Raw genomic sequence first — 26,181 nt, 5'->3', positions numbered from 1 at the left:
ATATGAAACTAGGAAATGGCTTAGGGCAAATTAGAACTTTTTAAAAATCCTAATTATGAATTATGCTCTTCAGGAACACATACCTGTTACACTATGAGAAGATATCCTGTATCATTGATCACTACCCAATTCTGCTGATAGATATACAGGGAATAACAAATTAACGTCTACGTTCTTATTGCACTTTCACAGTCATTAAGTTATTTTGGTGCTCAATTTTGCTGCTTCTATTCAATATTACACTGAAGGTCCTTGTCAATAAAATAAGGCAAGAAAAAAATGCAAGACATAAAGTAGGGGAAGAAAGATAAAATTGTCTTTATTCATATATGACATAATCATGTATATAGAAACTAAGGAATTTTAAAAAATAAACTAGTAATACTAATGATTAAGTCAGGCAAAATTGCCAAAAACAAAGGTAATTTACAGCTGTTTTCTACATACTAGCCACAAATAATCAGAGAATTAAATTTAAAATGATCACTTATAATCACATCCAAAACATAAAAATACTTACATAAATTTGTAATTTTTTTCTTTTCTTTTCTTTTTCTTTGCTTTTTAGGGCTGCACTTGCAGCATATGGAGGTTCCCATACTAGGGGTCGAATCAGAGCTGTAGCTCCTCGCCTATGCCACAGCCACAGCAACGCAGGATCGCAGGATCCGAACCGCATCGGAGACCTACACCACTGCTCGTGACAAGGCCAGATCCTTAACCCACTAGGCAAGGCCAGGGATCGAACTTGCATCCTTATGGATGCTAGTCAGATTTGTTAACCGCTGAGCTATGACAGGAACTTCCTGTAAATATTTTTTTATAAGTTTTGAGGTTTCTGTTTTGTATTTCTTTTTTCATCTAAGGATTATTAGGATCATGTTTCTTAATTTCATAATAGTTCTTTTTTTGCAATCTTTATTCTGTACTATTTATTTTTTAAATGGAAATCTTAATCCTCTGAATTCATTTTACAAACAATCAACACAGTGGTTCTAAAACTTTACTGCACATTAAAAACACCTGGAAGAGTTTCAAAAACACAGACTGTGGACTTCACCCCCTAATTTCTGTCTTGGTGGCTGCTGGGGGCAAACTATCAGGTTTTCTTACTAATTCCAGGATATGCTAACCCTGATTTTCAAAGAAGCCACACTGAAAATCACTGCACTAAAAGATCAATATACAGAGTTTGAAATTTGAAAAATACTGATAAAAATTAAAATAAATAAACTTACAGTAAAGGCTCAGACATCTGTGTTCAGACCTTTTTCAAGGTCACACATTTAAAAATAACAGATCAGTATCTTCCGATTCTCAGAAAAGTAATGACTCAACCACATCACACCACCTCCTTTAGTTCAATATAAGATTGAAGATTCTAGCAGTTAGATCTATTTAAAAGTGGAAAGTGCTAAGAGTTTCATGTTCATGCCGAGATTAGAGAAGCAGTTAGAAGAGATAATTTTGAAGTATTTTATACACTGGACTGGAGGCTAATCTGAACTGCTTCTGAGATTTGAAGCCTTATACATCTAGAATGCAAAAGAGAATAAAACTAATGGAAACAGTTCATGAAAAGAATAACCATCAAGCTTTAAGTGCAGGAAGAACTAAATAAGAATAATTGCTTTGGAGTTACTAGAGTTGAAAAAAATGTTGGTAATAAATTGATCAAATCAAGAAAAGTTTCTAAATCAAGGGACAAGTCTTGAGGTTAATATGACATTTAAGGTTTTTAAATGTAATAATTCAATTAGCAAGTACAAAACCCAAGAAATATGACTAATAAAAAGACACCCTGACCTATAAAGCTGGCACAATGTAAAATTTTGTGCTGCTGATTACAGTCTGGTTCCAAAAGTTAAAATTTTGGGTGAATGTATTAATTAGAAAGAGAAAAACTGGAGTTCATTACACTTAGATAATTTACCTAATCTCAATTTATCCAGTAAGCCTCATAACTACGTATTGGGCTTTGTGATACTAAAACTACTTTGTTTGCTGTGCCATAAATGAATAATCAGATGTAGATCTCAAGTGACTTGTACATTTTCATGCAATGCAGGAAATTTTGTTAGTGAAATAACCTATTGTTAATAGCAATTCTGAGGAGACACAGTGGGTAGCTTTTTGCGGAGGATTGTGTTCTGTATCCCCAAAAACTGAGGCAGCCGCTGGTGGAGACACAGTCCCAGCTGCCATATCACTATTTTGATACCCATCTGCTAAGCCACTCAAATGTACCTGAAAACAACACAATCAAATTGTTGTTTTTAACATTCACAGACATTTATTATTGGGCACTCTAACAAATGCATCATCCTTTTTCTTTCTTCACGTGCCTGAAACTTAACGCGCTTTTTCTTTCTGTGCTTTTTAGGTCAGTTGCCACAGTCATTTTGAAACATTCTCCTTCACTGCCTGCCAGCTGGAACTGTCCTTCAATGTCTAAACCTTCAGATCCCCACTTCTTTATGAAACACATTGCATAGTATAATTAAAGTGGATTCTGCTATGCTGTATGTTGCCTAACATTTTGCTTTGTGCCGGAGAGAGCTATTTATTTTAGCGGCCACAGAATCTTTGGGAATTGGTAGCTCCCAGTGAGGGTCAGTAGGCAGCATGAAGAACAGATGACAGCCTGCAATACCTCCTTCGCATTTCTGTAAAGAGATCTGACATTTACAAAGTACTGCATGTTGCCTCTCCCCACAAATCTCTGAAGACTTCATAAAAATAAAAGGCTTTAATGATTATTCCTTCACATTTGATATGCTTTTAAAAGTGCAAGATAAGCTATTCTTGATTTAACTGAAGGAAGCCTCACCATTGCAAATATGGTGAAACCATCGCTAAGAATATCTGAATACAGGAAAAATGTGAGAAAATCCTTTCCTAGAAATTTTAGTGCCAATTCTGGAGCTGAGAATTGCTCTTCAGAGTAGGAATTTGTGTTCTAAAGAATCAATATCCTTCTTCCTATAGTACTCTTAAATTTAGACCTGGTAGAATCAGGTAGCATTTAAACTACCTAAGAGTTAATTACTCTTACATTTTCACTGTTCCTGAAAGAAATTTGAAAGCAAACTGAAATCCATCCTCAAATACCAGAGATAAACTTCTTTTAATGGTAGAGAACACCTTAAACTAAAGATTCAAACAAGTTCCACAAGTTAATCCACCCTTGGATCTTTTAAATTGCATATAAAAACCTGCATGCATTAATAAGAAATGACTCAACATTATTAATGTTGCTTTATTTTTAATTTTCTGGTCTAAATACAGATTACCACATAATAAATTTTCTGTAATATTTCCTTCATGCAGAATTTAGGAAAATGCTTAGGTTAACTAATCTTTTCTATACTAAATAATTTAAATGGGGAAAAAGTTAATCAATACAAAGTAAAAGCAGCTTTAGTGACATTTCAAAGTAAAACCCAAGGACAGTTGTGACATGAGCCAGTTCCCATTTCTTCCTCAGGGTCACATACAAAGCACAGAAAAGTTGCCTAAATAAATCAGTACCAGAACTGATAGAGCAGGGAAGAAGTTTTCAAAGGATATTTATCCAAGTGGATATTGCCACAAAGAGTTTAAGGGAAAGAAATTCCTTAAATTTTTTCTGTTCTTCTGCTTTCTGTTCCAGACAGTTTCCATCTTCCCTTAGAGTAAGTGGTCAGGAAAAAAAAGAATAGGAGCATGCTTCTTTAAAAAAAAAAAAAAAAAGACTTTTCCAATTGAAAAATCAGGAGAAGACCTAAATAGACATTTCTCCAAAGAAGACATACAAATGGCCAGGGGGCACATGAAAAGACGCTCAACATTGCTAATGATTAGAGAAATGCAAATCAAAACTACAATGAGGTACCATTTCACACTGGTCAGAATGGCCATCATTAATAAGTTTACAAATAACAAATGCTGGAGTAGGTGTGGAGAAAAGGGAACCCTCCTATGCTGTCGGTGGGAATGTAAATTGTACCAATCACTGTAAAACAGTATGGACATGCCTCAGAAAAATAAAAATAGAATTACTATATGATCTAGCAATCCCACTCCTGAGCATATATCTGGATAAAACTTTCATTAAAAAAGATACATACACCTCTATGTTCATAGCAGCACTATTTATAATAGCCAAGACATTGAAACAACCTAAATGTCTATTGACATTTAGTTAATGAGTAGATTAAGAAGATGTGGTACATATATACAATGGAATACTACTCAGCCATAAAAAAGAATGAAATAATGCCATTCTCAGCAACATGGATGCAACTATGGATTATCATTCCAACCAAAGTAAGACAGAAAAAGAAAGACAAATGCCATATTATATCACTTATGCATGGAATCTAAAATAAACCCTGGCACAAATGAACCTATATATAAAACAGAAACAGACCTATAGACATAGAGAACAGACCTATGGTTGCCAAGGGGGTGAAGAGAGGGAGTGGGATAGACTGGGAGTTTGGGGTTGGTAGATGCAAACTATTACATTTAGAATGGATAAACAACAAGGTCCTACTGTATAGCACAGGGAACTCTATCCAGTCTCTTAGGAGAGACTATAATGGAAAATAATATTAAAAAAGAAAAATATCTATATATGTATGTAAAAAATATTTTTAAATGGCTCTTTATATCTCTTTATATTAAAAACTCATGCATTATTTTTTTTGTCATACTTTTTTTTTTGCTTTTTAGGGCTGTACTGGAGGCATATGGAAGTTCCCAGGCTAGGGGTCAAATCTGAGCTACAGCTGCTGGCCACAGCCACAACCATAGTCATTTAGGATCTGAGCTGTGTCTTCAACCTATACCACAACTCATGGCAATGCTGGATCCCTGAGCCACAGAGCAAGGCCAGGGATTGAACCCACGTCCTCATGGATACTAGTCGGATTTGTTTCTGCTGTGCCACAATGGGAACTCCCAAGTCAAACATTCTACCTAAATTGTTACATGTTCCAAAATTTCATGAAATTCCTCAATTCTTAACACTAGGAGTTCCCATTATGGCTCAGTGGAAATGAACCCAACTAATATCCATGAGAATGTGGGTTCAATTCCTGGCCTTGCTCAGTGGGTTAAGGATCTGGCCTTGCTGTGAGCTGTGGTGTAGTTTGCAGATATGGCTGGGATCTGGCATTGCTATGGCTGTGGCATAGACTGGCAGTTGTAGCTCCAATTTGACCCCTAGCCTGGGAACTTCCATATACCACTCCTGTGGCCCTAAAAAAAAGCGAAATAAATAAATACCACGAACACCTATATACTCACCACCATTTTACAAATACAATGCTACTTGTTCCTTTGATGTTTTCTATATATCCCCACATGATTGCCTTACATTTCCTCTGCTCAGCATTGTCTTGTTTTTCTTAGTTTCATCATGTGAAAATATGGTATACAGCCTACTTGTTTTTGAATTTTATATTACTAGACTTACAGTGTACAAATTGTTTTGTGACTTTTTATGTTTTTGTGATTCATTTATGTTGATGCTTATACCTATAATTTATTTTGACTATTGAATAGTATCACAATTCATTTATCCATTTTATTTCCAGCAGTTATCTGGGGTATTTCTAATTTCTCAAATCAAATTAACTTTTCCCATTAATTTTCATTTAAAAAAAAAATGTCAAATTTCCACCAAAGTTGCAAGAATGGTATAGTGCACCTTTCACCTAAATTAAGCTTTTACCATTTAGCTACACTTGTGTACACACCCTCTCTTTCTCCCTAATAAAAGGTGTGGGAAAAACCTGTGCCTGAAGGCAAATTTATAGCTTACAGATTCTACCAAGAATTTCAATAAATTGTCATGTACCATTAGTCGCTTTTAATCCAGAAAAACTCCCCTGCTTTTTTGGAGAATGTCTCAAAATTTGGGGGATTGATCATTTTCTCATGAGTACATTTAGTTTAAAACATCTTTTTTGAAATATTATATAGGTGATGCTGTGTCCCCATCTAGTACATGACATTAGTAAACACATGATATCAGGTTGTCCCATTACTAGGGATGTTTGATTATTTGGTTAAAGTATTTCACACCAGATTTCTCCACTGTAAAGTACCTCCTCACTTCACAATTAATAACAAATGTGAGGGTAATAGTTTGAAATTCTGGAAATATCTTGTTCCCCTAATATATTTCACTCAATGACTTTAGTATCCCTTGAAGAAAGAACGCTTTAATTCGTTATTACCATGATCTTTATAATATGGTGATTTTTTTCTGTTACTATTATTACTACTGCATTTAGTAGTTGACATTTATCTGTTAAAGAGAGTATTTCTTCTTTCCACATCATCCCTTTAAATCTGTTTAACTGTATAACACTCACATACGAATCAAGGTAAAACTTCCATAACCATAAAAATGTTCTACAGAGTAGAATTGAAGGCAATAATAGAAAAAAAGCCATGTTTCTGAATGGTAAAAGAGTAAATTCACTAGGAACATTTACCAATTATAAATGTGTGTGCACCTAATAACATAGTTTCAACATATATAATGCCAAAACTCACAGAACTAAAAAGAGAAATACACAAATCCACAGCCACTACAGATAACTGATAAAATAAGCAGACAAAATATCAGTAAAGATACAGATGATCTGATACAGCATAGCACATACGATCTAATTTAAACCACTGAATCTAGTTTGACCTAATATACTGATCAACTGTAGAAGATTCATTTTTTTTTGAAGTGTACCTAAAATTTAACAAAATTGGGAAATACACTGGGTCATCACTCAACAAATTAAACAAAAAAAAAACCCTCAATAAATGTTAAAGGACTGAATTCATATAAATTGTATTATCTATCACAATGGAATTAAATCAGAAATAACATAAATATAACTAGGAAGTTCCCAAACATTCAAAGTTTTAAAAATCACTTGTAACCCACTAGCCTAAGAAAATAATGTATTGGAAAATAAGTAAAACAGAAAATAAAGGAGCTAAATATCCATTTCAAGAAGTCAAAGAAAATATCAAAAAAGTCCTAAACTGAAAAATAATGAAAATAAGAACTGAAATATAATGCATAGAAATCAATGATAAAAGCAACAAAGTCCAATGTTTATTTTTCAAAATAATTTAAGATTTATATAACCCTAGGAAAATGACAAAGTACACAAAGAACTTTATGTAAGGATGAAAAATGGTAACAACAAATATATGCTTCAGATACTAGAAAAATAAGAGGAAATTTGAGTAATTTTAAACAAAAATATGTTAACATGTATATAAAATGGACAAAATCCTTATAAATGCAAACCATCATGCTTTCAAAAGAAAAGCAAAAAGTCAGAAAAATACATATTTATATATTAACTTATATTCATAGATTATTCATATATAATCATTACCAGGGTTTTTTTTTGTTTTGTTTTGTTTTTAGGATGTACTCAAGAAAAGAGGACTGAGAAAACTCTGGTAGAGAAGGAAAAATCATGTAAGACAGTAGTCAGTATGTGGGCAGGTGAGCAGCTGAGATTGAAGCAGCTGATGTTTGCTTCAGTTGTATCCCACGGAGAAGTTCTGGCACAGGAATTATACCACACAGTCTCACTTTGAGTTAAGGGGTGTTGACCTGTTGTACTTGTGTCACTTAGTTATTGGCTAACACCCAAAGGGAATGAGATGAAAGTGTACCCCTTTGGGCAAGGTGACTTGCACTGAGCTGAGAACAATCCTTTGGCAGCTGTACCGTTACCAGTTAATCACAGCAGGTGAAGAATGGGTACACCAGCTGATAAAGGGGGTCTGGCTGGGGCATTTACACATCCACTGTGGTCCAACCCTTGCACAATTCAGATTCACTTGTTTATCACAGGAGTTTCACCCTATAGAGTTAGAGGTCCATCAGTATTCTTATTGGTGAGGATTTCTGGAAATATTACAAGAGGAAAATTAGTAGGACATATTACAGCTCCACTTCTGTAGTTGCTCCTGAAGCCATGACTGTTCCTTCCTCAGCTGTCCATTCTAGATTTCTCTCAACTTTGGCTACTGTTTCTGCTGATCTAAATAATTGGGTAGATGGACCTAGATCAGTGAGTCCTTAAGGGAATTTAGCAATCTCTGGAGATATTTTTGGTTGTCAACACTGGAGAAGATGTTACTGCTTTCTAGTGGGTAGAGGCCAGGGATGCTGCTAAATATCCTACAAGGCTTAGGACAGCTCTCCTCAGCAATGCATTATCCAGTCTAAAATGTCAATAATGCTGAGGTTAAGAGATTCTGCCTTAAAAGATCTAGTGAAAATTCTTATTGGTTTGGGGTGTTTTAGAGTTTTATTTTTGTGCAATGTGCCAATTACTTGGCTTTTTGGAGAAAGGTAAATTTGGAATCATTCATCCTGACCAGTCTCTCCAAATGCACCTTTACTTCAATCAAAATCCCACTGGAGGATGAATCAGGAGCATTAGTTTGAGAAATGGCTTTTCTACCAACTAGCTCTGTGTCCTTAGGCAAGTCTCTTCAACTCTAGGCTTAGATTTTTCTCATTTATAAAAACAGGGTTATATGGTCCTTTCAGTTCTGACCTTCAGTTCTTTGTACACAAATATTTCTTGGAGGAGAGCGATTAACATGGAAAAATCAGAATCATTCATTTTCATCTTAGCTCAAATTTGTACATCAACTTCATTTACAAAAGCAAGCTGCACAGGAGAGCAAATAATAATGGGTGTTGTGGGAGGGGAGGGCATAACCTTGATAAACTGGAAGTCAGCTGGACAGGAACATTATGAAGGGAGGGGAAAACAATGAACACGAAGGCAAGAAGCCCCAGAAGTCAAACCACAGCTCATCAAGGGCCAATCTGGCAACCACTACAACCACAAGAGAAAACATTTGCACAGAGCTTTTAAACATTGGATATTTTAACCCTATAGCAGCCTCAGGAGATAGAAAGTGCTGTCTTAATTATCCCCATATTACAAATGAAGATCCTGAAGCCAAAGAAGTGGATGTTTAAATTTATGTGTTAAGTAAGAGGCAGAGAATCAGGACTTAAATTCACTTCTTCTTATGCAAAATCATTGAGACTTTCTTGGGAAGAAAGTTAAACTGAGTCGAGAGTCTGGATCTGAGTATAATTCTAGCCTTTTCCAGCTATGTAAGAACTTGTTTCTTTATATCAAAATTATTTGATTCCAATGCTGGGGGAGGTTTTTTCCATCTTCCCTGCACTCATTAATTACATCCCCCTGAGCTTGAAAGGGGTGATTCACTTTCAACATTTCTGAAAAATAAATAAATAAAGTCTTGCCAAAATATAAACATTAGTTCTGCCACATTATTCTTCAGGTCCATAGGCCATGTCTCAAAAACCTAAGAGAATAATGCTTATAAATTAACTCTGGCTGTGAAAGGTTTTGAAAAAATTATGTTCTCATAAAAGCCTTAGAAAGTCTGGGTTTTGTGTCAGTATATTTGTATGACCCTTACTGTGTGCTAATTATCCATTATTTTTAAAGTTATTTTATACTGAATTTCACCACATAACAGCCTAAAGAAAGATTCTTGGAAAATATCCTGAATTTTTGTCTGCAAAACCTTGTAAAATGCTATTGCATACTTGTGATGTTATAAATATGGTTTCAAGTTCATCCAAACCAAAAATGACCTTTGGGGACACAGAGTTTGGGGCATCAAATTTTCATCTTGGTTCATTGGAAATAACATATGTATGATAAACTAATGTCTGAGCTGTTGAGTCAAATAAGCTTAGGTTTGAATCCTCTATCAGATACTTCCTGGCCTCACTAGGTATCTTTATGGCCCCATCATTGATTCTAACAACAGCTGCAAGATATTTTTCCAGGTAGGTTTAGACTCATTTGGTACTTCAGCATTTCACCTCCATGGCATGCTAAGCATCCCTGCTTATGGGCCCCTGACTTCTCCAGTGCCAAAGCATGAGCCTGCAGTGGGAACTTTTTTGGCACAACTCATATACAGCTGCATAGTGTGGGGGCGTTGCTTCTAGGATAATGCTCAATCTAGCTGGGATGGGAGCCAATGGATGAATACTCTTCCCTGTCAGTCCTTAGATACACAATTCAGTGAGGCATTTCATATGACTTCAGAAGATCCCAACAAGACCAAACTCTAGTTTTCCATGATTCAATAATGCTCAATAATGCTCTCTTATATTGGCTTTTTGTCTTTCCCTATTAAACTCTATGCAGCTACTTGCTTCTATTTCCTTAAATCACCTCCCAAATAAACTATCTGCCCATAAGCCTTTGGATAGAGCCCAGATTAAGACAACTGATACTGGATATAGCCCTAGAGATTAGATCTCCAGGATGAAATTCTGGACCTGAATCACTCACCATTGCTGGTGACCAGTGAGGTGGTAATAACAGCAGGCATGCTGTAACATCACAATGAGAAAAACCATCACCTATGGCATTTTAGAAAAGTAAGTGAAGGTGAAGTCTGGGGTAATGTGGGCTATTGAACAGAATAGGTGGCAGTGGTAATTACAAGGTAGTGTTCTGTTGGCTGTATTGGAAATGCTGAAAAAAGAAAATGATTGGTTTGGTAAGCCAAAAACCAAGTCATAAAGCTATGAAAGCCATAAAGGCCTCCATAGAGGGATTTAAAGAAAACCTCTTCTCCTGCAGCCACAGGGCAGCCTGTGTTGAAGATTGGACTGCAGTTTTTTTAAGAGTGGGGGAACTTCAAAGGACACTGACATGCAGATTCAACATGACTCCTATACCAAAGGAGTCCTGACAAAGAGGGGGAAGGGTATGACCCTGATAACTGGTATGGGAATATTTGGGTGGATAACCCTAAGAAGGTTTAACTGCCAACATTTCCTAAATCCTCTAAGCCAGTAGAAGCAAATCCCTCCTCCCTTTAGAGAGGACAGTGGCCTCCCCTGGCCTGAAAACCATATAAAGAACTCACTCAAGGTTCTGTTTGCTTCCCTCAAGACTGGGCATACCTCTCTTCATTTTGGTGAATTAGATCTCATCAGTCTCTGTTCTAGAAGGTAATAGGTTATTCCCTAAAAGAGTGGCAGGTTTTGGTTAATATGCACAATGAATCACGAGAGTTCCCCTTGGATCAAGGGGCAGAATATACAACTGAATGAAGGGATGTTATTCACATAGACGCACTCCCCCATGGCACAGACTTTAATATTCTAGCCTGGATAACTATAGCCAATTCTAATATGCTGAGGAATGGTCCCTTAAAGTTCTTATACTTCTATAGTCCACAATAATTGAAATCAGATCTGGGAATTACTTTGGAAAATTTAATCAACTTTATGGAGGTACAATTTACATACAATGAATGCACACACTTTAAGTATGTAGTTCCAGAAGTTTGATAAATGCAGACACCCATGTCCACCCTAATCAATATAAAAATACTTTCATCAGCACAAAAATTCCCCTGTGCCCTTTGCAGTTAAAGTATCCTCACACTCCACCTTAGGCAGCTGCAGATTTGATGTCTATATCTCTAGGTCAGTTTTCCCCAGTCTAAAACTCCATATGAATAAAATCATAGAGTGTGTACGCTCATGTATTTTTTTCTCTTTGAGTTTCAAATATCACAAGTAACAATAATTCATGCCTTTTTTATATCATTTTTCAAATATTCCAATATTTTATTTATACATTCGCCTGCTGATGAATATTTGGATTGTTTCAAGTTCTGAGGTAATTTGAAGAAACTGCTAAGAACATTCCTGTTAAGTCTTTATGTGGAACTATAATTTAATTTCCTTGGGTACAATTCTTAGAAGCGGAATTACTGGGTTATATAGGAATAGGTATATGATTTTTATTAAAAAAACTCTGTCTTCCAAAGTAGTTGTATATATTTTATATTCCCACCATGCATTAGAGTTCCATTTATTCCTCATCCTTACCAAATTGGTGAGGTCTTCTTAATTCTTTTTTTTTTTTTTTTTTTTTTTTGGCTGTACCCACAGCAATTGGAAGTTCTAGGGCCAGGGACTGAACCTGTACCACAGAAGCAACCTGAAACACAGCAGTGACAACACCAGATCCTTAATCCACTGTACTACCAGGGAATTCCTAATTTTAATTTCTTAAAGTCTTAATTTTAACTATTCTAGCCGATGTGACACAGTATCTCAATGCGGTTTTAATTTGCATTTCTCTACTAATAAGTGAAATATCCTTCATGTGCTTATTAATAATTTTCATATCTTAATTTGTGAGTAGATATATAATCTTTTAACCACTCTTAAAATTGTGTTGTTTATCTTTCTATCACTAATGAGTTCCTAAATTTTGTAGGTTGTTCTTACTCTTCAGTGTAATTTTTATCCCTAAAGCATCCCTTCTAGTGTCTCAACTAGATATTAGAGGTGTTACGGAGATGCTAATGAGGTCTGCTCATTTTGGCTGTGCTGAAATTCCACCGTCCTTCAGCACACTTGATCCCGATCTATACTATTTCTGTTCTCTGTATCTTTTAGGTACTATTCTCTGATAAGATTCTCATAGTCTTGACCTGCTGCAATGTATAAAATGCCTTTTATGCAACGGTAGCCTCTAAATATGCTACCAGATTATCTTACCCAGTGGTCATGGAACAGAAGGATTCAGAGGAAAAAATTTTTTTTTTAATTTTTTATTTATTTATTTTTTCCTGCTGTACAGCATATGGATCAAGTTACTCTTACATGTATACATTTTTTCCCCACCCTTTGTTCTGTTGCAATATGAGTATCTAGACATAGTTCTCAATGCTACTCAGCAGGATCTACTTATAAATCTATTCTAAGCTGTATCTGAAAACCCCAAGCTCCCGATCCCTCCCACTCCCTCCCTCTCCCGTCAGGCAGCCACAAGTCTATTCAGAGAAAAAATTTAAATGATTTTATTCAATATTTTAAAACACATATCAAGAGGCAAGGGGAGTGAAGTGGGACAAATTAACATTTTTAGGATAGGTTACAACTGGACAGGAGGACCACATTTCTCAGGTCCTGAGTTATGTAATGCTCATCTGTCCCACCTCTCTCTCTCTCAGCTAAACAGTCTTCTTGCTGATGGTTCATTATAAGACCCAGAGTTGGAGTTTAAAAAGGGGGTTGATAGACAGAAGGTATTCTGGGCCAAAAATTCATACTTGCTTTATTAGAAAGATATAGGAAATGTACATTTGGCCATAGTAGGGAGCTGCCAATTAGTGTTGAACAACCATGGGTTTTATTTGCATTTCATCCACAAAGAGTACACATGGGGCTGTCAATAAAGAGGAGGCCTAATTAATCTTACTCTTTCTATCCCTATCTGTAAGTAGTACTTGTATTTGTTCCATCATCTTGCCTTTTTATTCTATCTTTGGCATGTCTTATGGGTTACTAACTCATTTACAATCTATATTTAACATATCTCATAAATTTTGCCTATGCTTCACTGGCTCCTTATTTACTAATTATCTATATTTAATTTAACATATCCTATGAGGTTTACCTATGTCTCTCATAGGTTCCCAGTTTACTTACTATCTATGTTAATCACATAGGTTTTCTCATTCCATTAATTATCTTGTTCTCTATGGCAGATTGAACCTTCACAGACAGTACAGCACACTCACATTACATCTCTCTGCATGCACCACCCAATTTTCAGCAAAGCACCCAACAAGTTTTTAGATCCAGAGCACACTGAATGAAGGAGAGATTGGGTCCCCTTGAAGAACCTTGAAATGCCATTAAGTTATGTATATGATAAATATTCACTGAGTCCTCCCCCACAAAGTACTTATGGTCATTTGCCAGAGTAATTGCATATTAGGGAAAGGAATATACCCCAAACACTTTGAGAGCTATTGGAAACAAGGTCTAAGCTAACATTAATACAAGGGGAGTAATGCCAGTTAGAGGGTTAATGGAGGACAGGTGATTAATAGTGTGTAACAATAGGTACAAACTAGTCTTGCCCACATATCTGGAAATAGTTAGAATAATAGAATAGTGGAATGGCCTATTAAAGGCTCAGCCAAGGTACCATCTCAGAGTTAATACCTTGTAGGTTTTAATAACTCTTTCCTCTAGAAGGAAGTGTGTAAAGTAAACCAATAACCATTATGTGATAACTCATCCCTCAATATCTAATAAATACTTAGTTCTGACAACCAAAGGGTGGAAGACTGGAACTTATGACCACCACTTCTAATGATCCCCTTCAGAAATTTACATCTTTCATTCTTAAAACACTAAGGTCTGGTGTATTAAAAGTCCTGTTTTGCAGAGGGGAAAAAAATTAATAAGGGAACAAAATAAGGGTTCCACTAAACAAATGCTATACCACCTGGTACCAGGGGCCAAAGCCAAAGGAGTTATTATAATTACAAGAAATTGATCCTGATTATCACAGGGAACAAAGTTTGCTCCTCCAAAATAGGAACAAGGACTAATATGTCTGGAACTTGAGGATTTCATTGGGACATTTTTTATACCCCCAGGTCTGGTGATAATGATGAAAACACATTTTGCAGTAAACACAGTCCAATAAAGCTCAGGCCCCTCAGGAATGAAGATCTGGGTCACCCTACCATGCGAACAACCTAGATTGGCTGAAATGTTAACTGATAATAAGGGAATCTAGAAAGAGATGGAGGAAGGAAAGATAAATCAGTTATGACCTTGGGACTAGAAGCAAGTAGCTTGTTCCACTAACCATTGAATATTGTCTTTTTAAAAAGTAATTATTTTTTAGGAATAATTAAAATATAACTTTACATTATTTCAGGTGAATTCTCTTGGAAATTGCAGCTAGCCATTAGCTAGAAGTTGTGATTTACATTTTAGTGTAAAGATCAAGCAGTTCTTAGACTGCTAGATGTGTACTACTAAATGCATCCTGTGTTTGGTCTCACCTCTTCACATCTGCATCTCTGATTCCAATTCAAGCTTGATAAACAAATTCGATGTGGGTTTAACTTCTTCCTCCACTTTTTTTACTTTTCACTTGGGCTTTCTCCAATGTTAAAGTATAGGAATTCAGTTGGAATTCAATAGCATGAATTTTGTATAATCCAGCGGGGAGAGAAAGCGTGAGTTGGAGGCAGGGGTTAATGGTCCCTGAGTAATACTCAGTGTAGAGTGATGGGAAATGTTTGCTCCCATCAATTCTTTGGTGTACAATTTTGATAACTGCTTGGCTGGCTATCTCCTTTTAGAAGGTTCTAGCTTATTCAAGGTTTTTTGTTTGTTTATTTAGGGCCACACCCACAGCATATGGATGTTCCTAGGCTAGGGGTCAAATCAACGCTACAGCTGCCGACCTACACCACAGTCACAGCAACGCAGGATCTGAGCCACATCTGCAACCTACACCACAGCTCATGGCCACTCCAGATCCCTGGCCCGCTGAGCAAGGCCAGAGACTGAACCTGAATCCTCATGATACTAGTTGGATTAATTTCCACTGCACCACGACTGGAACTCCTTTGCCATGGTATTGACTATCTTGATATCACACTCTTAAATTGACTCTTTACCCTTCCTTATTTTATTCTTCCCAGTCCCTCATTCTTGATCTTCATAAATGTTATTCTTATCTGCTTTACCTAGAGGAGAAAACTTAGACTAAGACAAATACCATCCCTATAACCTTCTTAATGTGTGGTGGTGAAAAAATTACTTTCTCTTTGTCTTGCTTACACAGTGGTAATTAACATTAATAGCACATAATAGGTATGAGGATTAAGTGACAAACAATGACTGGTATATAATACAAAATAAATATTAGCTGTTTTTATTACTATTATCATTATGTTATGGAAGCTTTTCCTGAAACACAAAATTAGGGTCTTAGAGTTTATTTAGGAAAAATTCAGCAGTGCTGAAATAAGAATAGTCTGATTTGAAAATAAGATTAAGACATCACCCAGTTTTTTGTTTTCTTCCTTTAATACGTAAAGCCTCAAGAAATCGTAGGGTTATTTATGGAGTCCCACTGTCTACATATACTTTAATTTAAGATACCTACATGAAACTGATACTTCCAACAGATTTAACTCTTAAAAACACATTTTAGTGGTATAAACTTTATGCTCCAAGCTCTAGACCATTTGCTCAAAATGCCAATGTCAACACAGGTTTAGGTAACAGAAGATTCATATAGATTGTACTTATATATGTAATTGACATGTATAGGTATATGATATGTACATCTGCATATATGTATGCATTTTATATTCTAGTTTCAACTTGAAAACTTTAAGGAAAATACAATATTAAGAAAATGTTTAATTTTTGTCCAAAGCACAGAATATATAAGAAATTTGTCTTTGGGTCTCTGGTGTAGATTTCTACAAAATCTTGGATTACTTAGCCTGTTTGAATGACATATTATTTTCTTAAAAATGAAAATAGAAATAATACTACCTCCAGAGAGGTGTTACTAGGGTTAGAGGAGATGTATATGAAAGTGTTTTTTGAATTAAAAAGTTTTACAAATTAAGCCTTAACAATTTTACTTGTACATACACTTAAAAAATCTTTTATTTTAGTTATTCCAATGAATGAAATTTCAAAATGGAAGAGCCTCCTTTTTCTTGCCCTCTGAAATCATTTAGTGATTTTGAGCTCATATCCATTGATGGAAACTGCAGCCATCTTGACTGTGCATAAAGGCCAGTTTCTTTTCCATTCAGCCAAAAGTACGGTTCCAGGAGATTGAGAGTCAGCTCTGTTTTATGCAGAATGGACACTAATCATCCTGAACTCCTTATCTCCATGCCCAGTGTAAGAGACCTACAGCATGAGAGGACAGTTACATGATGTTCTTCCCCACTACCTTGATATTTCTTCTCTGGCCTTAGAGGCTTGCAAGACTCATACTTATTCTGAGTCAATAAGCTCTCACATATTAAGAACATTCAGGAGTGATTGATTCTTTCCAGAATTAGGATAAGAAGCAGCTTCAAGGAAGCGGCAGCACTTGAGCTGGACTGTATAGACTTTCAGAAGGTAAAAATTGGATGAGGGCATTCAGGATAGTGAAGAGAGCAGAAGTAAAGACACAAGGACATGGAAGGATGTTCAAGAAGATTGAATTAAGTATAGGGTCCAATGGGTCTTGAGGCTAAGAGAGAATAACAAGCTGTATAAAGAGGTTAAGATCAGATAATGAAGGTCAAATATAAGGATCACTTTTGTGTGCAATATGAAGTCATTTGGAGTTTAAATTGGGTTGATGTGGCATAATTAGGGCTGAACTGTAAATAATTAGGTCCTGAATGGGGGACAGTGTCATTGAGATGAGCAAGAAAGAAAGCCGTATTTGAGACACTGAAGAGGGAAAAAATGCATTTAGTAAGTGTTTTCATGAAGATTAAGAAGAGAAGTAATTTTTAAAATTCACTGAAGAGTTAAGCATTGGTGGCTGGAAGAGATCATTAACCAAGATAAGGAAGACTGGAGAGAACATCTAGGTTCAGGAAAGAGGAGAAGCAAATTATTGGGCTCCATAGATTAACCGTTTCATTCATTCATTTTTCCCTTCTCATTGAGGTACAACACATCTAGTTAACTGCATAAAAATGCATTAATCTTAAGTGAATTTTAACATTTATATAAATATGTGAAGCCATAGCCCAGATCAATTCAGATAAACTTCCAGCACACCATAAGTCTTCCTCATGCCTGTTTTAGTCAACAAATGTTTTCTCAGGTCAGTCTTCCAAAGCAACAGAAATAAAAGCAAAAATAAACCAATGGGACCTGATCAAACTGACAAGCCTTTGTACAGCAAAGGAAAACAAAAAGAAAACAAAAAGACAACTTACAGAATGGGAGAAAATAGTTTCAAATGATGCAATGGACAAGGGCTTAATATCTAAAATATACAAATAACTTATACAACTCAACAGCAAAAAAGCCAACAACCCAATGGAAAAATGGGCAAAAGACCTGAAGAGACATTTATTCAAGGAAGATGCACAGATGGCCAATGAGCACATGGAAAAGTGCTCAACATCCCTGATTATTAGAGAAATGCAAATCAAAACTACCATGAGATACCACCTCACACCAGTCAGAACAGCCATCATTAATAAGTCCACAAGTAACAAATGCCGGAGGGAGTGTGGAGAAAAGGGAACCCTCCTGCCACTGTTGGTGGGAATGTAAGCTTGTATAACCACTATGGAGATCAGTATGGAGGTACCTTAGAAATCTATACATAGAAATAACATATGACCCAGCAATCCCACTCTTGGGTATAAATCCGGCAAAACTTTCCTTAAAAAAGACACATGCACCTGCATGTTCATTGCAGCTCTATTCACAATAGCCAAGACATGGAAACAATCCAAATGTCCATCAACTGATGATTGGATTAGGAAGGTATGGTATATATACACAATGGAATACTACACGGCCATAAAAAAGAACAAAATAATACCATTTGCAGCAACATAGATGGAACTAGAGACTCTCATCCTGAGTGAAGTAAGTCAGAAAGAGAAAGACAAATACAATATGATATCACTTATATCTGGAATCTAATACAGGGCACAAATGAGCCTTTCCACAGAAAAGAAAATCATGGACTTGGAGAACAGACTTGTGGTTGCCCTGGGGGAGGGGGAGGGAGTGGGATGGATTTGGATCTGGGGTTAATGGATGCAAACTATTGCTTTGGGAATGGATTAGCAATGAGATCATGCTATGTAGTGCTGGGAACTATGTATAGTCACTTATGATGGAACATGATAATGTGAGAAAAAGAATGTATATATGTATGTGTGACTGGGTCATCTTGCTGTACAGTATAAAACTGACAGAACACTGTAAACCAGCTATGATGGAAAAAATAAAAATCATTAAAAAATAATTTTAAAATATACCCCTTGGTGGATTTTGAGTTAGGCTCATTTTACATATTTTTTACTAAACAAATATTTTCTGAGTTTATATTAGTGGTCAGGAAAATATAGGGAGTAGACACAGAAAGAATAGACACAGTTGCTTACTTGGCCCCAAAGTGTTATTTATTCATGATCTAGTGCAGTGGTTCTTACTTTACTATACATGACAGTCACATGGGACAGTTATTTTAAATGTGGATTTGGTAGATTCCTCCCTCAAAACCCCAATGCAGCACTTTTAAGGTGGAACCCTGCAATAATCACTTTTAACAAATGTCCTGGTTTACTTTGAAGCAGATGATCTTAGGGTCAGACTTGAGAAATGCAGACCTATTGAGTGGAATAATTAGGCTTTGTGTTCTGTGCTAAGGAATCTGTACATAAACCTGAGAGTTTTAGGGAAGCACTGGAGCACTAACAAAGGAAAAACCAAGTCATGATTTTGTATTTGGAGATGACTCCAGTAGCAGAGTGCAGAAAAGATGGATTGGAGGAAGACTGCTGCCAGGTCAGTTGTATGAAGATTATTGCCATGGTTCAGATAAGTCAAGAAAAGTTCTGTCATTCTTCTGCAGGGAAGATCCAGGAGAGGTTTAAAAGGAACACTCAGAAGCACTTATGACCAATTAGATGTGTGTATGTGGTGTGGGAATTGACAAGATAGGGAAGATAATTAGTTGTCTTTAAAAATGTAGATTGATTCTCCCAGGTCTTGAAGCCATCCTGACCTCATAATTGCTACCCACATGGAAGGCCGGACAGGAAACACTAGACCTTTTGTCCTGAGTCATAAAAGGCAGATTTTCAGTGCCTAAAGTTGGCTGGTATTTATCATAATACACAGGGGAGCATCAAAAGTCCCTTAATGAGGCCTGGCCAGACTCTCAAAGATATGGTTCTGATGGCTTTCAGGAATTCAGTTCCAAGAATGTTTCTTCTTCTGGGGAATTAGTTGGTGTTGTCTCAACTAGGTGCAAGTTGGGGTCCACGGATAAAACCAAAGAAAATCTTGTATTTGACACTGAGAAGCAAATCTGGAAGGGAAGTGGGGTAAAGACTAATTGCCAAGTATCCTTTCCAGTTTTTGTAACAAAGCCTCTAGTCATAACAGCTGTGGAGTGACATAGCTAGGATGTAACAGAGAAGCAGAATCTTAGCCTTTGCTGTACAACTCATAACTTCTTAGATAGCCATGGAGAGTAAGCTCCAAGCTACAGATAGGAACTACAGGCTTCTTCAGCCACAATTTCTCTTTTGAGGAGCTTTACCCCATAGTGATGATACCAAATGAGGGTTCTGTGGCAACACTATAGCTCATTATAGATGACTGTGAACTTTCTTCAAGCCACCTACTTTCAGTCTGACAACAGTCCTAGAAATAAGAAAGTCAAGATGTTGGAGTTCCTACTATTGCACAGTGGGTTAAGAATCCAACTGCAGTGGCTGGGTCACTGAAGAGACACAGGTTCTTACTTGGCCTGGTACAATGAGTTAAAGGATCAGACATTGCTGCAGCTGTGGCATAGATCACAGCTGCAGCTCAGATTCAATGCCTTGCCTGGGAACTTCCCTATCCTGTGGGTATGGCCCCCCCAAAAGACAAGCTCTTTATCTTCCTTCTTCAGATGAAAACACTGGGGCTTAGGAAGATAAAGTGTCCTTCCCAAGGTCATGCATACATTTCCTGGTGGAATGGGACTAAAGCACTGAATATCAAAGGACTTGGGTTGTTTCTGCAAAACTGAGCAGTCTCCAAGGACTAAGGGCAATCTGCTCGCCTGGCTGACTCAATTCTCCCTTCTGAAATAGCAGCATCTCTCTGCTGAGGATATACAATGCCACAAGGATGCTTGGCCTAGAGCATATTCAAATAAGAACACAGCATAGCCAAGGAATGTAAACCATAATCCTCTCCTCCTCATGGACAAGGTATGTGCATCTCCCAGATGCCATGAACAGACATGGAAGTTGAACAGTGGAAACTACTTTTTTCTTTGTGCCTATGTTGTTGGGAGAATCTAATAAAAAAACAGGAGACTCCTGGTGAGTAATGTACTATTTTTTCTTTAGGAGTCCTTTACATTTAATTCCTAGCATGCTCTTAGCACTCAAATGGAGAAAAGAGATGACAATACTGATTCTTGAAAAATGTTTCCCGTTTCAGATATATAGCTGCCATAGCTGTCAGCATTTGGCTTGGCCATCTGTCGTTTGTCACAGAAATCCAACACTCTTTTATGTAAACCTTGCTTAACTGAAATTCACTGAAAACAATTCTAAATATGAAGAATTATTTAATTTAGCAGCACACTCAGCCCATGGGCCAGACAAATTCAAAATTAAAAAGTTGGAGAACGGATGTTATCATGCCTGCCATCTTGATGCCACTTATTTCCCTTACTCTATGAGTTTGGGTAAACTCCAGAAATGAGCAAATGTTTAAGAGAAAAGAAATCATCGCTGAAAGAGTATGCTGATATTTCAACATCTAACAATGAAACACACCATTGGGTGTGAACTTTCCTGCCATGAACCACACCCGTCACAATCATGAACCTGGTGGGAAAGAAGCAGATTCAGAGGCTGTGCCTCCTGTAAGGGGACTGGCACAGCTGGGGCAGGTACAATTGCAGGCTCTGGGGATCATTTTGCCTGGCAACCAGAACTAAGAAATGGAAGGACTGGCAATGGATCTCAGGGGGTACCCAAGCAGGTAGACAGTGCTATTGGAGGGGATAAAGAGATCCAGAGGAAATCCAGAAACCTGGTTGAACAGCTTTGACATAAAGTCGTCTGGCAGAAGAGTAGAGCACAATGACAAGGAAGCCAGAAAAAGCCCACATTGCTCAACGGGAAGAGAAGGGCTTTCTCTGACCCTGGTTTTTCCCCCTTGTTTTTTCTTTTTTTTTGTTTTTTTGTTTTTTGTGGGGATTTTGTACATTTTAAAATAGTTTTCCAGAGTTATCTGGTGGCTCAATAGGTTAAGGATACAGTGTTGTTATTGCTGTGGCTCGGGTTTGATCCCTGGCCTGGGAATTTCTGTATGGAGTGGGCATGACCAAAAACCGAACCAAACAAAAATAAAATAGTTTGCTCTTTTTCCATGGCCTTCCTACTCCAGTTATTTGCCTAATACTTGCATGTAAACAGTTCTCAAGTCAACAGACTTCTTGTAGCTTTAGACAATAACTTCTGGGGCAAAGCTTTCTTTTCATAAAGAAATGATGCCCTATTTGACTTCCCATTCTGGGCATGCCCTACCTTTTGTAGAAATGGTGAGTACAGACAGAATTCATCACAATAGGACTACCTGGACAGGGCTGAGTAAAAACTGAGTCACCTGGAAAGTGGGACTTGCAAGCACGCTTGTGGTCTGCAGTTTCCTCTGCAACGCAACTGACTGTGTAAGGGAACCTGAGAGGCAGCTATGTATCAGTGACATGGGTATCCATCTCTGTGACCATCCACCCAGAGCCGGCATCCAGAGAGAACAGGACAATAGGCTTGCAGTCTTAAGGAAGATCTCAAACTTGGATTTAGGTATTTAAACAAAATTCCCCCTTCCAAATGAAAAACATATCTATCAACCATCCTGTCCAGAATCCCTTGGGGTTGCCTTATCCTGGGACCATGTCAAGCTGGTGCCTCTGTTCCTTTTACTGTCTTGGAATTATAACATGGATAATGATCTGGTCCAAGAGTACTTTGCTTGGCGTCTGTACAGTCCATTTCTGTTGATAACCCTAATGCAGTTTGTCTTCCTTTCTCGTCTTTTTTTTTTTTTTTTTTTTTTTTGCCTTTTCTAGAGCCTCACCGTGGCATATGGAGGTTCCCAGGCTAGGGGTCTAATTAGAGCTGTAGCCACCAGCCTACGCCACGGTCACAGCAACATGGGATCCAAGCTGCATCTGCGACCTATACCACAGCTCATGGCAACGCCGGATCCTTAACCCACTGAGCAAGGCCAGGGATTGAACCCACAATCTCATGGTCCCTAATTGGATTCATTAACCACTGAGCCACAGTGGGAACTCCTGTCTTTCTTTCAAGTGTGTTTATACAGTAAAATACTTTTGTAATCAAGACTATATTAGAGATAGAACAATTTTTCCCATTACACTGTACTGATGCCAGCCAGTGTTCTACAGTCTGTTTTTCATGGTCTTTGTATCTTGGTTCTGCTTTAAAAAAAAAAAAATGGTTTATATCCACATAAACCTAAACCACTTCAAGGATTATTTTTGTATTTTGTTATATTCTCCAATAAAAATATACCCTTTAATGATATAATACTAAGATTACTGAAGCACTGTTTGGGAAAACATTTAAGCAGAATATGATAGGATGTTAAACTTGGATTCCAGATGAATGCAACACTGTAGCTCTTTCTAATATAACAGAGGTATTGGCACAATTTTTGCAAAGTGAATACATTGAACCTGATTCCTGGTTTCCCCTTAATAATCTTTTAAACATGCCAGGCTACCATCTCTATCTTTGTAGTAAGATTTCAGTAATTAACTATTTCTGCCAGGGATCAAACTGTACCACAGTGTAAAAAAAAAAAAAAAAAAAAAAAAAAGAACCACAGCAGAGACAATGCTGGATCCTTAACCTGCTGAGCCATAAGGGAACTCCAGTAATCAATGATTAACCTAAGCTAATCCTTCCCTACCCTTTACTTCCTCAGTATAAACACTTAGTCCGATATTTACCTCTGATTTTGCAAATAAACATTAAAAATCAGTCTCAGAGTTCTTCAAACATGCTTCTTCCAATTCCACCATTCTATGCCAAAATCAGCCTGGCCCTAGCAACCAGAACTCTTGTTTCCTGTTCAAAGGTTATTTTTTACAAATATTCTAGGGATTTCCCATATTCCCACCTTCCTGTTACTGCACTCCCTCCCCAAACTCCTCTTTCCACATTCTCAATCTGAGATGACTCCTTGTCCACACACCCATTCAAATAGACTCTGCACCCTCCTACAACTTCTGTGCACCCCCATGCATTGTGCCCCCTCATCCCTATCTAATTTTCTCTTCATCTCTTTCCAATGTGGCATTACCCACTCTGTTTGGAACTAAGTCTTTGGCAATTATAGAAGGTATGTTATTAACTCTGCCAGCTGCTTCATCACCTGCACTCACGGCAAGCCAATTTAAAAAATCTTTGTTCTTGGATACTCTGCTTATTCTAATTAGAGAGCTTATCATAGGGATGCAGCAAAATTCTGCTTTGACAATGATCTTTCCTCTCTACTTCTATAATATAAAGTAAGGAGCAAATTGTGTTTCAGACAGCAACCTCCAGCCCTCATGTTATTAATTTTTCTTGGTGTATGTTAATTTGTGGCATCCACTTACTACAACCAAGCCCTTTCTCCTGGACCTTACTAAATATGTGTATGACATTGTTTTTGAGAGCTCTAGACATTGAAGAAGGTGTGATGGCACACAAGATCTGGTGTTTTTGGAAGGAAAATCAGAGCAACAAGTTTTCTAGTTATATTTTATCTACATTTTCTCTCTTTCATTTAATTATTTTTCACTCATATTTTTTCCAACTCTCACATCATCAGACAGGAAACTGAAGGAAGTAACATTTGTTGAAGAGAAGTTACTTTACAGGGTAACATAGGAAGCAAACATGGAGGGGTGCTACTGAGCAACCGGATTGGTGTCTTCTAGGCATTACTGAAGCCAGAAGTTTGTTTGTTTACTGGTTTCTTCCTAAAGCCAAAAAAATTTTGAAGTCTCCATTCTACTTAGCCTATGTATTAGTATACTAATTATAAATAATATGCTAATTCTCTTATTTATATCATTTATACATGCATATATATAAAATCATTTATTCACTCATTCATCCAGTCATTCAACAAATCCTTACTGCGAACACTGTGTAAGCAATTCTGCTAAATGCTGAAGACTCACAGAAAGGCAAGGTCTTGGTGTGCAAGAAGCCTCAAAATAATCAAGGATCCAAAGAAGTAGAGAGATCATAAAATATGTCATGAGCACTGTGAGTACCATCAGTGGAGTTGGGAGTAGCTGCCTTTTCAAAAGTCTTAAAAGATGCATAACTGTGGAATATATGAGAAAGCTTTAAGTTGTATTCATCTTGACTGGGGAGACGGCACAAAAAGTATTTTAACTTTGAACAGATATGTATAGTCATTAACTTAAAAAAAAAAGAGGTAAAAGTAATTCTTGGAAGTATTGTCATAGTGAATTATTGCATGACATTGTATGCTAGGCATGGTTACTAAAATAGCCACTGTGAGGCAATCACTGTAATTATCTTTCCATGGCTAGACGTATTTGTAAAAGTCAAAGAAAAATCAAGTCAGCCTAAGCAGGTTGCAAAACTGAAAGAAACAGAGGGAAATATTCTCACTTAATGAAGCATTGATAAAGGAGAAAGTAAGTTGAACGAATTAGTAATTCAGTCACAATGATTAGGGTTTTTTTTTTTTTTTTTTCCCCCAGTGGATGGTCATGAATTTGGGGAAAAAAAATAAGTAAACCTATGAAAGAGACACAATATCACTTTTTTTTTTATCTGAGAAAGAAAAGAACAAATCTGGAGAAAATGTTATTTCAGGCCTTGCCTGAGTCTACAAACTTTCTTTTCTAAGAGAAGGATTGCCTGTCCAGTGAAGCTGAACAAAGACTTGAAGAAGCCATGACATCAATAATTCTTAATTAACTTTGACAGCAAGAAAAAGTACTGTAAGGGCTTGAAAGGTAGGTGGCTGGCCAAGAAGCCAGAGGTCAACTGAGATGATAGAATTTCCGGTGCCTGAAAATGCCATGTAAAGACAGAGAACATCATGGGAGTAGACAAAAACCTAAGCATAACTTAGAAAATATGTGACAATATAGAAATCATTAGCATATATTTTTATTTATACTGTCATTTATATTTCCATCACTCTTTCTCAATATTGAATCTGGCCTTAAACATATTCACAATTCAATTACAATGTAATTAATTAAAGGGAGTCCATTGGCTTTTGCTTCAAGTAAGAAAACTCAGGGCTGCATCTCTCTACATGTGCCTCTCCCCTCCAGATTTCAGGCTGCCAATTTGTCTTATGACCTCAGTTTTCTGAAGGGGCCAAAAAACATCATTGATTTTCAGTGTGTCCAGCTTTTTTCTTGTAGGACAGGCACGATGACTTTCAGGAACTTTACACATCAAGGCTAAAACCCAAAGTCTTTTCAAAGAGTTTTAAACAAGGATGTGTTATGATTCTAT

This window comes from Sus scrofa, chromosome 13 (genome assembly GCF_054392235.1).
Source record: "Sus scrofa isolate SSC_HxYL_T2T_F1_AM1 chromosome 13, Sscrofa_HxYL_maternal_Yorkshire_Landrace_v2.0, whole genome shotgun sequence".
Lineage (NCBI taxonomy): Eukaryota > Metazoa > Chordata > Mammalia > Artiodactyla > Suidae > Sus > Sus scrofa.
This window is presented reverse-complemented; position numbering follows the sequence as displayed.